Source organism: Schistocerca nitens, chromosome 6 (assembly GCF_023898315.1).
Source record: "Schistocerca nitens isolate TAMUIC-IGC-003100 chromosome 6, iqSchNite1.1, whole genome shotgun sequence".
In the NCBI taxonomy this organism is placed as follows: Eukaryota; Metazoa; Arthropoda; class Insecta; order Orthoptera; family Acrididae; genus Schistocerca; species Schistocerca nitens.
In genome coordinates this window covers 606,692,319-606,706,670 of record NC_064619.1, presented here as the reverse complement: position 1 = coordinate 606,706,670, position 14,352 = coordinate 606,692,319, and the positions used below count along the sequence as shown (strand labels likewise).

The 14,352-nt window shown below is 42.3% G+C and overlaps 1 long non-coding RNA gene across 1 annotated transcript in view; it reads right to left on the bottom strand.

Annotated features, from left to right (window-relative positions):
* Positions 1–13,867, bottom strand: part of LOC126262300 (uncharacterized) — a 147,262-nt gene extending 133,395 nt beyond the window's left edge. Inside the window, exon 1 of the long non-coding RNA XR_007546716.1 lies at positions 13,790–13,867. This is a non-coding gene — a long non-coding RNA (uncharacterized LOC126262300). The remainder of the gene's footprint in view (positions 1–13,789) is intronic.
* Between the last annotated feature and the right edge of the window lie 485 nt (positions 13,868–14,352).

Here is a 14,352-nt window from a genome sequence, read left to right as displayed (position 1 = left end):
TAGCATAACGGCTCAGAAGGACCGCTCGCCGATTGGACAGTGGAGGTTCAGCAGTCTCAGCATAAAGGCTTTCCACAGGGCTAGTGTAAAAAGCTCCAGACGCTAAACGTAATCCACGGTGGTGGATAGAGTCGAGATGCCGAAGAATAGACGGCCGAGCAGAGGAGTAGACTATGCTTCCATAGTCCAATTTCGAGCGCACTAAGGCGCGATAGAGGCGGAGAAGGACCACTCGGTCCGCTCCCCAGGAGGTACCATTCAGGACACGGAGGGTGTTGAGCGTTCGCAGACAGCGAGCCGAAAGATAGGAAACGTGGGAGGACCAGCACAGTTTTCTGTCAAACATAAGACCCAAGAATTTAGTGACGTCTGAAAACGGAAGGTTGACAGGACCTAGATGTAATGAGGGCGGAAGAAACTCCTTACGTCGCCAAAAATTAATACAAACGGTCTTACTGGGAGAAAAACGGAAGCCGGTTTCTAGGCTCCAAGAGTGGAGGCGATCGAGACATCCTTGAAGACGTCGTTCAAGAAGGCTGGTCCGTTGAGAGCTGTAGTAGATCGCAAAATCGTCCACAAAGAGGGAGCCCGAGACATCAGGAAGGAGACAATCCATAATTGGATTTATAGCGATGGCAAACAGTACAACACTCAGCACGGAGCCCTGGGGTACCCCGTTTTCTTGAGAGAAAGTACGGGAGAGAGTAGTGTTCACCCGCACCCTAAATGTTCGCTCTGCCATAAATTCGCGAAGAAAAAGGGGCAGCCGGCCTCGAAAGCCCCAAGAGAATAGTGTGCGGAGGATGCCTGTCCTCCAACAGGTATCGTATGCTCTCTCCAGATCAAAAAATATTGCTACCGTTTGGCGTTTCCGGAGAAAATTGTTCATGATATAAGTGGAGAGAGCAACGAGATGGTCAACTGCAGAGCGATGCTTTCGGAATCCGCATTGGGCAGGTGTTAAAAGACTGCGTGATTCCAGCCACCAAGCTAAACGGTAATCCACCATACGCTCCAAAATCTTACAGACACTACTCGTGAGAGAAATAGGGCGATAGCTAGAGGGGAGATGTTTGTCCTTTCCAGGTTTCGGAATGGGAACGACGATAGCTTCCCGCCATCGTCTGGGAAAGGTACTGTCGGTCCAAATTCTATTATAAAGGCGAAGGAGGTAACGCAGACTATGGGTTGATAAATGCAGCAACATTTGGACATGGATACCATCCGATCCAGGGGCGGAGGAGCGAGAAGAAGAGAGGGCATGTTGAAGTTCCCGCATGGAGAAAACAGTATTGTAGCTTTCGTGATTTTGAGAGGAGAAAGCAAGATGTCGCACTTCCGCTGCACGTTTCTTCGGGAGAAACGCTGGCGGGTAATTTGAAGAGCTTGAAATCTCAGCAAAGTGCTGACCCAATGAGTTAGAAATTGCGACGGGGTCCACTAAGGTATCATGCGCGACAGTGAGCCCAGAGACCGGGGAGAAACTAGGCGCGCCTGAGAACCGTCGAAGCCGACTCCAAACTTCCGAGGAGGGAGTGAAGGTGTTAAAGGAGCTAATAAAGAATTTCCAGCTTGCCTTCTTGCTATCGCGAATGACGCGACGGCATCGCGCACGGAGATGCTTATAGCGGATACAGTTTGCCAAAGTAGGATGGTGACGGAAAATGCGAAGAGCACGTCGCCGCTCACGTATTGCGTCACGGCATGCCTCGTTCCACCAAGGAACTGGGGGGCGCCGGGGCAATTCGGAGGTGCGTGGTATTGAACGTTCCGCAGCTGTAAGGATAACGTCGGTAATATGTGTGACCTCATCGTCGACGCTGGGAAAGCGACGGTCATCGAATGTCGCTAGAGACGAAAAAAGTGTCCAATCGGATTGGGCAAACTTCCAGCGTCGCAGGCGCATGTATGGCAGTTGAGGCTGCAGCCTAAGGACACATGGAAAGTGGTCACTGGAGTGTGTATCATCAAGGGCGAACCATTCGAAGCGCCGAGCTAGCGGAACAGTACCGGTCGCAAGGTCCAAATGAGATAAATTTGTCGTGGAGGCAGACAAAAATGTGGGGACCCCAGTGTTGAGGCAAACTAGATCCGCTTGGTGGAAGACGTCTAGCAATAGGGAGCCACGTGGACAAGGATGTGGAGATCCCCAAAGCGGGTGGTGGGCATTGAAGTCCCCAACCAGCAAATAGGGGGGTGGAAGCTGACCAAGAAGATGAAGGAGATCAGCTCGTGCCATTGGTGTGGACGATGGAATGTATACAGTACAAAGAGAGAACGTGTATCCAGAAAGGGAAAGACGGACGGCGACAGCTTGGAAGGAACTGTTTAACGGGATTGGATGATAATGGAGAGTATCATGGAGAAGAATCATGAGTCCTCCATGGGCTGGAGTGCCTTCCACAGAGGGGAGGTCATATCGGACGGACTGAAAATGAGGGAAAACAAAGCGGTCATTAGGACGCAGCTTTGTTTCCTGAAGACAGAAGATGGCCGGCGAGTAGGATCGTAAGAGGATCGACAATTCATCCCGATTGGCTCGAATGCCGCGGATATTCCAGTGGATAATGGACATAGGGTGAACAGAAAATGGAGGATTGTGACCAAGGGTGCTGTCAACTCAACAACTGCTCAGAGCTTGCGACCGACAGCAGGGAATGGCATTCAGCCGAAGGCAGAAGATCCTGATCCATAGGTTGGTCAGGAGCAGCTCCTGCCACCAGCGATCGGCCGGTTGACCGGCCAACAGCAGTGCGCCTCGGCGACACAGAAGACGGCCGAGGGCGATTTCCGCCAGGTGGCGCTGTGGATGGGACACGCCTTGGCGGAGAAGGAGAGGAACTGGGTTTCTTTGTAGCCTTCTTGGAAGTATGAGATTTAGATGAAGGAGGAACCGATGGTGGTGAAGTTGCCGTACGTAAAAACTCTTCACGAGTATGCTCTTTCTTCGAAGACTTGGTGTCTGACTTTTGGGCTCGAGATTTAGCAGAACCCGACGAAGGGTGAGCCATAGAGTGGGCAGGCGAAAGTGGTGAAGTTGAACGGGCGATCTTTGCGCTGGCCGATCGGACGACCGTGGCACTAAAGATGAGGTCGCAAGTCTGCGTGGCCGCCTCCTTTGTTGGCCGAGGGGAAGCAAGGACAGTGCTGTATTTGCCTGTCTGAGGCACGGTGGGCTGTCGACTGGCGAATAATTTTCGAGCAGCAAAGGTCGACACCTTTTCCTTCACTCTTATTTCCTGGATGAGCTTTTCGTCCTTAAAAACTGGGCAATCTCTAGAGGAAGCAGCGTGGTCACCCATACAGTTGATGCAGCGAGGGGATGGAGGTGGACAAACACCCTCATGGGCATCCTTGCCACACGTAACATATTTGGCCGGATTGGAACAGGACTGGCTGGTGTGATTGAACCGCTGGCACCGATAGCAACGCGTAGGGTTCGGGACGTAAGGGCGAACGGAAATTATCTCATAGCCGGCTTTGATTTTCGATGGTAGTTGAACTTTGTCAAATGTCAAGAAGACAGTGCGGGTTGGAACGATCTTCGTGTCAACCCTTTTCGTAACTTTATGAACAGCCATTACGCCCTGGTCAGACAGGTAGTGCTGAATTTCTTCGTCAGACAATCCATCGAGGGAGCGTGTATAAACGACTCCACGCGAGGAATTTAAGGTACGGTGCGGTTCCACCCGGACAGGGAAGGTGTGGAGCAGAGAAGTACGCAGCAATTTTTGTGCCTGGAGGGCACTGTGTGTTTCTAACAACAGGGTGCCATTCCGTAATCTGGAACAAGACTTTACAGGACCTGCAATTGCGTCGACACCTTTCTGAATAATGAAAGGGTTGACCGTGGAGAAGTCGTGACCTTCGTCAGACCGAGAAACAACAAGGAACTGTGGCAACGATGGAAGAACCGTCTGTGGCTGAGACTCAGTGAACTTACGTTTGTGAGCAGACATAGTGGAAGGTGAGGAAACCATTGCGGAAGAATCCCCCATGATTACCGGCGTCTCCGATGGCGCGCTCCTCCCTTGTGGGGGCCCTCTCTGAGGGCACTCCCGCCTTAGGTGATTGTTCACACCTCAGGTCACACCTCCCGACAAACGGACGGAGGGACCAATCGGCACTTTCGGAAGGTATCAGCTCGGGTAATCACCCCTCCCTGGGCCTGGCCGTTACCAGGGGGTACGTACGTGTCCTACCTGTCTACCCGGGGCGGGGAATTACGCGTTACCCCGTCACCGGCTACGCATGGAAGTGCGTGGGTCGGCCTTCAGACACGCACAGGGAGGAAAAAAGAGAAAGGGAAAGGAAAGAAGAGGGGGTCTCAAACGCCGCAGCGGAGAAAAGGGCAAAGAGAAAAGGGAAGGAAAAGAGAAGGACAGAGGAAGGACAAGGACTTGCAAGCGTAGAAATCAAGGAATTTGGAACAGTTTCGAGCGTCCGTCTCCGGACGTAGGCACAAACTATACTCCCAGAGGGGGAGAAAGGTAAGGGAAGAGCCAGAGGTGAGGGGGGGGGGGGGGGGGGCGAAGATGGGGGACGGGGAAGGATGCGGAAAGGGAAGGTATGCAGCCCGGAAAGGAAGGAAGGCCACATCAGCTCGGGGTCCCGTGCTCGCTACGCACGTATCCACAAAAGAGTTGTGGATCCCCTGGGGGGGCGCACCAGGGTGCCGGCACCCGTAGCTTAGCCTTTGCCACGCACCAAAGTGCCAGCGCAGATGTCATGTCTTGTGCCGGAGTCATCTGCAGCGCCAGCATTGCTGCGGCAACCAGATGACCATATGGACCAGGTGCCTTCCAGTGTGATAGTGCACAGTGAACTTCCGATTACGACGCCGTCCACGGCCATAGAACAGTCTGCACTTCGAGTTTCCAGTCCTCGTTGCCTGTCAGGTGCCCCGAACCAATGGAGGTCAGCCCTTTGGTTCCTCCCATAGTTGTAAAAGTGCAGGCACCTCATGTTTATATTATCGACCGCACTCCATGCTGGTATCTATGGACCCACGAGTCGAGACTAGCGCCGCTCCGCAGTTTGCAACAAATCTCTAGCGTGTGCTCGGCCATTCTTGCTCGGGACGTCAAGTAGGAAAATAGTATAGCCTTCAGCTGATAGGAAGCAACCTCTAACAAGGCACTTAGTTAAAGTATGGCCTATGTGATGCCTCTATAGCTCTCTGTTAGTAATGATATATCTCCTGACTATGGAGACTCCTGTACCATTATATATATATTTTTTACCAACGACTTCTAATTATTTTATTCGTTGTAGACCAGGACCATGCAGTCAGCTCCTTATCGACCTCACTGACAAATCTGCTGTATATGCAAAGAAAATATTTATATGTTTCTATTTAGCATTGGCCACCAGACATTCACATTGGTGACTATTCGATCATCGTCATCATAACATTGGCAACTTTTAAAAATTTATACAAAACATCTATAATACAGATTTGGCCTGAATTCTAATTATACTAATTTCATTTAAGTAGGCTGATTTGAAATATTTCTGATTTTTTATATCAAGATAGACCTAATGAAGTCTCGCCTGAGCATCTCATATATATTTACCTACCCTTGTAACATTGTAAAATGTGCTACACAAATTATAAAAATATAATATTTTTGTATCTCAAGGTTTTTGAGTCAACCACAGAATAAAGGATTTCAGTATTCTCCCAGCGCAGTTAAAAATGGACTGAAGGCTACTGCTGAAGAAAGTTGCTACTGCAAGCCATATTGTATGATCCTACAAGAACATTATGAATTAAAATTTCTGGTCTATGTCCATAAAAATCTACTGGACACTGTCTTAAGAGAAATTGGGTGGGAGACGGAGGCATAGAAAATGTTGATGGATTTAATTCTTTACTGTTCCAACATTGAGTTTCCAGTTACTAGGGAAAATCACTGTGTGTCTATGCGAAAACTTATTGAAAAGGTGGATTTGAGATGTTCCAAGGCTGCATATGGCTTTCTCAAGAGAGGCAAAATTTTGTCACAAAAAGATACTGAATATTAGTGGAGCTAGTAAGTTCCACTACATAGGAGAAAAATAAGAAATTAGTTCTGGGATGTATCTGAATGATAAGGGTGTGTTAAATGACCTAAACTGAGCTTTTAACATGGATGACATCTCTTTTTCTAACTTCTAATGGGTAATTAACTTTAGATTTTTTTTTTTACACCAGCCATTACAATGTTTGTTAATTGTTTTTCTGTTCCACTCAGCTGCTACAAGTTTTATCTACGCACTGTATATTTGTTCCCTTATGTTTCTGTATAAAGAATAAATTTCTACAATTACTTAAAGCCCCATATTTATTATAAGATGGCGGCAGTCTAAGTACTAGGTAGTGATTCAGTTCCCTTACAAACAGGTTGACCGTAGTATTAAATATGTAAAACCTAATAAAAATGGTATCTTGTATGATCACTGGAATCGCTATGCTTGCGCAAATATTACCGAAAAGAAAGTGCTGAGTGGATTTGTCCAAGGAATGGTGAAACAATCAGTAACATTGTAAAACCTAACTCATTATCTGATGAAGATAAAAATTCCTTATTATCAATAATTGCTAAGCTACAAAAGGACTTAAAAATACTAAGTGATGAAAACAGAAGATTCGAGCATACTTTGGAAGAGAGTGATCATCAGGTATGTCTCAATATTCCTAAATTGGAAGGATTGCCAGGAACTTAGGTTAGGACTGTAGTGGATCACAGTAACAGGTCCAGCTGAGAATGGGAAACTGAAATCGAAGAGGAGCTCTTACAAACCCATCAAAAATAAATATGGGCAGGATTTTGTTCTACCAATTAATAAATATAATTCATTGCGAAACACGGATGGTGTGGAAATTTATCAGCATCCTCATCTGATAGGGCAATGCAAGAGACTCAAAACATAGTAAACAGCAAACTAATACATCAGAAGAAACATAAAAATCAAGATTTACACAATTATGTGCAAGGATTATCAGTTATGTTAATGGATAGTAGAGTTTCTGTGATGGAAAAGTTTGAAATGGAAGGAATCATTAAACCAGGGGCCGGTTTACGAGATTTTGAAACATTAATCAAGAAAGACAGCACAACCCTTGCAGACAAAGACTTTGTAATGGTATCGGCCGGAGCAAACAGCGTCAGCAGAAATGAGAGTAAGATAGCTGCATGGACACTGAAGAACAGAAAGTTTTAACCCACACCAATGTGATTGTCATCAATGTGCCTCATCAGCATGATTTGCCTCAGTGGTCATGTGTGAAGAACAAAGTGAAAAAAACCAACACAGAGTACAAAGCTATCTGTAAGCTCTTTAAGAATGTTTCTGTAGTTAACACCTGTAGTTATAGAAGAGATTGGTGTACCAAGCATGGCCAACATCTCAACAAACTGTGTGAATAAGTTTTACATGATACAATTCTCAGAATAGTATTGGATAAGCTTAGAAAGGAAGAAAGATTAGTACTCTGGTTTATGTTTCAACTGAGATAACAAAAAACTTACAAGATTAGACCAGGTTAGATGTTCCAGTACCACTACGACACAACCTGGTCAACTTTTACATGGTAAGATTAGCCTATTTCAACTGAGTAAATGTGCAAAAAAAGTAATTCTAAAAATAGATTTTAAAACAGGCTTCCTCAGCATTCAGGGTATGGCAGATAAAAACCTAATAACTAATGAATTTTTAAATGAAAGTTGGACATTGTATGTTTAAGAGGAAGAGCTTAGGTAAAAAGTACTGAATGATTACACATTGCTTAGTTGCTGTAGTAGAGGACATCACTTACCCTGGGAGGGGGGAATACCTCTTGTGCCAAACTTTGGTAGGCTAGATCTCTACACTTTTTGTTGAACTGCATTTTGAAATATCAGGTGCAGTAATTTAGAGTCTGAAGGTAGTTGTAGTAATAGCATACAGGCTACCTAGTGATGATCCCCCAAATCTTTCTTTACAAACTGACATCCTAACGTGCATCTGTACTATACTAAAATAGGAAAAATATGATATGGTCATTGGTGGAGATGTCAATTAAAATTTTTGTGTACTGCAGGACAAAAAGAATCTTGACTGCTCAAAATGTGCTTTGACAATTTAACCTGATTCGGGCTGTCGGAAACTGTGGTTACAGTGTAGGCGCTGCGTTTGCATGAGCGTGTGTGTATGTCATCTAATTTTGACAGAGGCCTTGTTGGTCGAAAGCTAATTGTGCAACAGTCTTGTTGTTGTGCCTTTCTGCAACTCAGCATCTCCGCTATATGGTGAGTAGCAACTATCCTTTTCATTATATTGAAACCTTTACTAAGTTAACTGTAAACCTACAAGAGGCCTGGCCCATTTTAAATTATTTACAAATATTAATAGAATTTGTATATCCTCTGATGCATTTAGTTTCCCTTTTTCAGATCATGATGCAGTATTTATTAGTCTTAGTATTATACCTTCAGACTGCTCCAAACCAAAATCTAAAACTGTGACTATTACACTGATTAGAAAAGAGATGATGGACAGGTTTAGACATGCCCTTGCTTGTTACAGCTGGGACTCCCTTTTCAATAGATTTCAATGTTGTTCCTCTGATAATGTTTTCAATGAGTTTTTCCTCCGCATTTTTAAATATATTTGAAACCAACATCCCTCTGAAAAACTGTACAGTAAATATTAGTAACTACAAAAAGAAAGAAAGAGAACTAAGGAACAAACCGAAAATACCCCCACCCAGTCTTCACTGTGGTTTAGAGTAAACACTTTTCTACTAAATGAAAGTAAAACACCCGTATTTAAGTTTAACCTCAAAGAGATTCGTAACCATCATGATTTAGAAACTATTAAATTTCTAGACATTCTTACTGACAATAAACTGACCTGGGAACACACATTAAAAATATATCTGCTATGCTTTAAAGAGTTATTTATTTAATTAGGACTTTAAACATATGTTCCAAATAACTATGTAAGATCATCATATTTTGCTTTCTTCCAAAGTATCTTATCATATGGGTTGTAGTTGTCATGTAAATGACATTTTACTCTTGCAGAAGAAAGTAATAAGAATAACTGATTCCAATAAAACAGACCATTGTAAACCTCTGTTCATTAAACTGCAATGTCAGACAGTAGCAAATTTATTCACCTACAATTTTTTACTGTATGTCAGAAAAATGTTTCTAATTTGTATTGAGAAGTGATGTACATAGCTGTGACACTAGAAATAGAACATACATGTAGACATGCCATATGACAGATTATCTAAATCACACAACTCCTAACTAGTCCTTGGACTTTTGTCATCAGTCTTTTGACTGGTCTAATGTGGCCTGCCATGAATTCCTCTCTTGTGCCAACCTTTTCATCTCAGAGTAGCACTTGCAACCTACATCCTCAATTATCTGCTGGATGTATTCCAATCTACAGTTTTTGCCCTCTACAGCATTCTCCAGTACCATGGAAGTCAATCCCTCATGTCTTAACAGATGTCTTATCATCCTGTCCCTTCTGCATGTCAGTGTTTTCCATATATTCCTTTCCTCTCCAATTCTGCCCAGAACCACCTCATTCCTTACTTTATCAGCCATCTATTTCAACATTCATCTGTAGAATCACATCTCAAATGCTTCGATGTTGTTCTATTCTGGTTTTCCCACAGTCCGTGTTTCACTACCACACAATGTTGTGTTCCAAACATACATTCCCAGAAATTTCTTCCTCAAATTAAGGCCCATGTTTGATACCAGCAGACTGCTCTTGGCCAGGAATGCCTATTTCGCCAGTGCTAGGCTGCTTTTGATGACCTCCTTGTTCCATCCATCACTGGTTATTCTGCTGCCTAGGTACCAGAATTCCTTAACTTCATCTACGTTGTGACTATCAACCCTGACGTTAAGTTCCTCGCTGTTCCCACTTCTACTACTTCTCATTACTTTCATTTTGATTTACTCTCAATCCACACTGTACTCATCAGAATGTTCATTTCACCTAGATCATGTAATTCTTCTTCACTTTCACCAAGGCTAGCAATGCAATCAGCGAGTCACATCACTGATATCCTTTTACCTTGAATTTTAATTACACTCCTGAACTGTTCTTTAATTTCTATCACTGCCTCTTCGTAGGGTGAAAGACTACATCCCTGTCTTACACTCTAATTCAAGCACTTTGTTCTTCATCGTCCACTATTATTATTCCCTATTGGCTCTTGTATATATTACCTGTTTCTCTCTCAATACCTTATCCCTATTTTTCTCAGGGTTTCAAAGATCTTGCACCATTTTACACTTTCACGATTTTTCAGGCCCACAAATCATATGAATTTGTCTTCTTGCCTCCATTATAAACCATAACATCAGAATTGCCTTTAGTGCCTTTGCCTATCCTAAAGCCAAATTGATCGTCATCTAACAGTTCCTCAATTTTCTTTCCCATTCTTCTGTATATTATTTTTCTCATTAACTTTGATGCATGATCTGTTGAGCTGATTGTGCAGTAATTCTCACAATTGTCAGCTCTTGGAGTCTTGGGAACTGTGTGGATGATACTTTCCCAAGAGTCAGATGATATGTCTCTAGACATATTCTACATACCAACATGAATAGTCGTTTTGTTGCCACTTCCCCCAATAATTTTAGAAATTCTGATGGAATATTATCTATCCCTTCTATCTTATTTGATCTTAAGTCCTCCAAAGCGCTCTTAAATTCTCATTCTAATACTGGATCCCCTATCTCTTCTAAATCGACACATGTTTCTTCTTCTATCCCATCAGACAAATCTTCCCCCTCATAGAGGCCTTCAACGTACTATTTCCATTAGTCCACTCTCTCCTCTGCATTTAACAGAGGAATTCCCGTCGTATTCTTAACATAACCATCCTTGCGTTTGATTTCAACAAAGGTTGTTTTTACTTTCCTATATATTAAGTCAGTCCTTCCAACAACCATTTCTTTTTCGACTTCACATTTCTCATGCAGCCATTCTGCCTTAGCTTCCCTGCACTTCCTGTTTATTTCATCCCTCAGCAACTTTATTTTTGTATTCCTGAATTTTCCTGAACATTTTTGTATTTCCTTCCGTCATCTATCAACTTAAGTATTTCTTCTGTTACCCATGGTTTCTTTGCAGCTTTTCTGTACCTATTCTTTTCTTTCCAACTTCTGTGACTGCCATTTTTAGGTATGTCCATTCCTCTGTGCTGTACACTGATCTATTCCTTATTGCTGCATCTATAACCTTACAGAACTTCAAGTTTATCTTGTCATTCCTTTGCACTTCCGTATCCTACTTCTTTGCATATTGATTCTTCCCGAGTAATTTCTTAAATTACAGCCCATTCTTCATCACGACTACATTGTGATACGAGTCTATAACTGATCCTGCACAATGGGCTAAGATCAGATTTTAAAGAATTGCCTTTAAATATTTTTAAAGAAATTGTGTACACTATTAGTAACCAATTCTTTTAACACAGGTGATGAATTTTTTGAAGGTGAAAATACTACTTTCTAACATGTAGTTTCTAGTTTTACCTATTTCTTGTAAAATAAATTACACTGATACATTAGTTAAAGTACAAATGTATGCTTTTGACTTTGTCTATTGCTGTAGGAGCTAAATGACAATTTTTTTTATTATTACTATTATTATAATGCAATGGCCAAATGTGAGGAAATAAATGTCCATAGCTGGAGTTACATTTATAAGCATTACACAGTAGAGTCCCACTTGCACTTCTATTAGTTCATACACCACATACGCACATAATATGAAGCAAAATGCTCACTGGAAGTTTGCACTATCTGAAACACGTTTTCTAAATTTATCTTGCAGTTTTAGTTTATGATGATCAACATTTGTCATCTTTGTCAACTAGATCCAAATTATCACCTTTCAACTTAGGCCTACCTGGATCTTGGACTATGCTACAGACTCGTCACCTCAATCAAGATTTCACTGGGGGTGGAGTGGGGGGGGGGGGGTGTTCATATTACACTGTTGCCTGTTATTTTGCACAAACCATGAGTTAAGATAGTCATAACATGACAGGATACATACAGGGTGGGTGACGGTGGTGCTGAGGGTGGGGGAGGGGTGGGGGGTGTCAACCAGCAACACAGTACTTGCAGAAATGAAGTCATAATATCTTATTCCACATACAATCTACATCTCACGTAATTTAAGCAACCTGCTACTGCCTAAAAACAAATTAATTGAGTACTTTTAGTTTTTGTTTAGCAAAACCTGCACTCATCCAAACAAAAGCTTGATGTATACATATATTAAAGAATTCCTGTACAGTAAGAACTTTTTATTTGCCATTAACTCTTGGTGTTAGTGATGTCAATGCTCACTACATCTGCATTCCAAGGTTTGTCTACTACTAAGTACGGACCAGTATTAAACAGTGGCTATATGGAGAAGGGATTGAAATCCAAGAAGAAATAAAAACCTTGAGGTTTGCTGATGACACTGTAATTCTGTCAGACAGCAAAAGACTTGGAAGAACAGTTGAACAGAATGGACAGTGTCTTGGAAGGAGAATATAAGTGATCAACAAAAGCAAAACACAGATAATGGAATGTACTCAAACTGAATATTGTCATGCTGAGGGAACTAGATTAGGGAATCAGATACTTAAAAATAGTAGATAAGTTTTGCTATTTGGGCAGCAAAATAACTGATGGTGGTCGAAGTAGAGAGGGTACAAAATGTAGAATGGTGATGGCAAGGAAAGTGTTTCTGAAGAAGAGAAATTTGTTATCAAGTATAGATTTAAATGTCAAACTCTATTCCGGAATTATTTGTATGGAGCATAGCCATGTATGGAAGTTAAACATGGGAGATACACAGTGTAGAGGAGAAGAGAATATATAGAAGCTTTTCAAATGTGGTGGTCCAGAAGAATGCTGAAGATAATATGGGTAGATCACATAACTAATGACGGGGTACTAAATAGAATTGGGGAGAAGTGGAGTATGTTGTACAACTTGACTATAAGAAGGGATCGTTTGGAAGGACACGTTCTGAGGCAAGGGATGAATACACTTAGCAGATTCAAAAGGATATACGGTGCAGTAGGTACTCTGAGATGAAGACACTTGCACAGGATAGAGTAGCATTGGCAGCTAAAGCAAATCAGTCTTTGGAATGAAGACAACAACATTAACGTCATACGAAAAGTATACTCTATAATTTCTATGGAGAGCTTAAACATAACCATATAATGTGTAGCGGAAAGCAACAGCAAAGTGGTTAATACGCCTTCAAAGAAAGTAGACATCGAACTTTCTCTTCTGCCAATGTGGACGTTTTTAACTCATCGAACCTTAATATTTTTGGCAACAGTTTAACCACGACCAATGTTTCTTCATAAAATTTCACTGCTACAGTACTTTAGGCTACTGTCTACAAATACAGTGCTTTCAAAAAGACAATAGTAACTTTCATAACTTCATAGAAACTGTAAAACGGATTTCAGCAGTTAAAGTTGGATCTTCTTGTTAATTTTTCGGATAGTTTAGTGAATTGGTTTATGCAATATCAGTTCTGTATGATGTGCCAGTGGCCGAATACAGCATGATCAAGTCAACGTTAAAGCTAAAGCATCACTAAATAATAACAAAACAACGACAAACTTACCAGAAAAGCTAAACTGCAGTTGCCTCAAAACGCTTACAAAACATATTGCACTTTCCACATGGAACCTACAATTCTAACAAAACAACGATAAACTTATGACGAAAATGTAGTTGCCTAAAACGTTTAAACAAGGCATCGGACTTACCACATGGCCCATAGACTCCGTCCCCTCCTTCCACAATTTAACACAACCGCCGGTCCGCCGCGAACAAAATCTTACGTAAACAAAGATCACTTTGGTGCGGTTGATGTAGAATCTTTGGCGCAGTAGTCGTTGTTTACTAGATATTGAATTATTGACACTCTAGTCTCTATCGAAAAATGTCCATGTATCCCCCCCCCCCCCCCGCCACCACAATCACTGTTAGCGGAGGTCAACAAGACTTTCGACTTGCACAATCCGATTTTCTGCTGGTTCCTGTTGTGTTGAAATGAATTGTGGAGACGTAAATATAATTGTGCAGCTTTTGGCTCAAGAGATCCCAGAAACGTTAATAAAAAGAACACGATGCCACATTTATTGGCTACAAAAATGTATTTCTTATGAGATGTGTTTGGGGTTGTCAGACACGTTAATAAAAGCATTGTTGAAAGAGGACGAAGTGTAGTTCGAAAAGTAAATGAAGGAGTAGAAGTACCTTTGAACTTCCTTTGAGCAATGTTTCTTGCTGTATATGAAAGTTAGATACACGTATGCGGTATCATGTA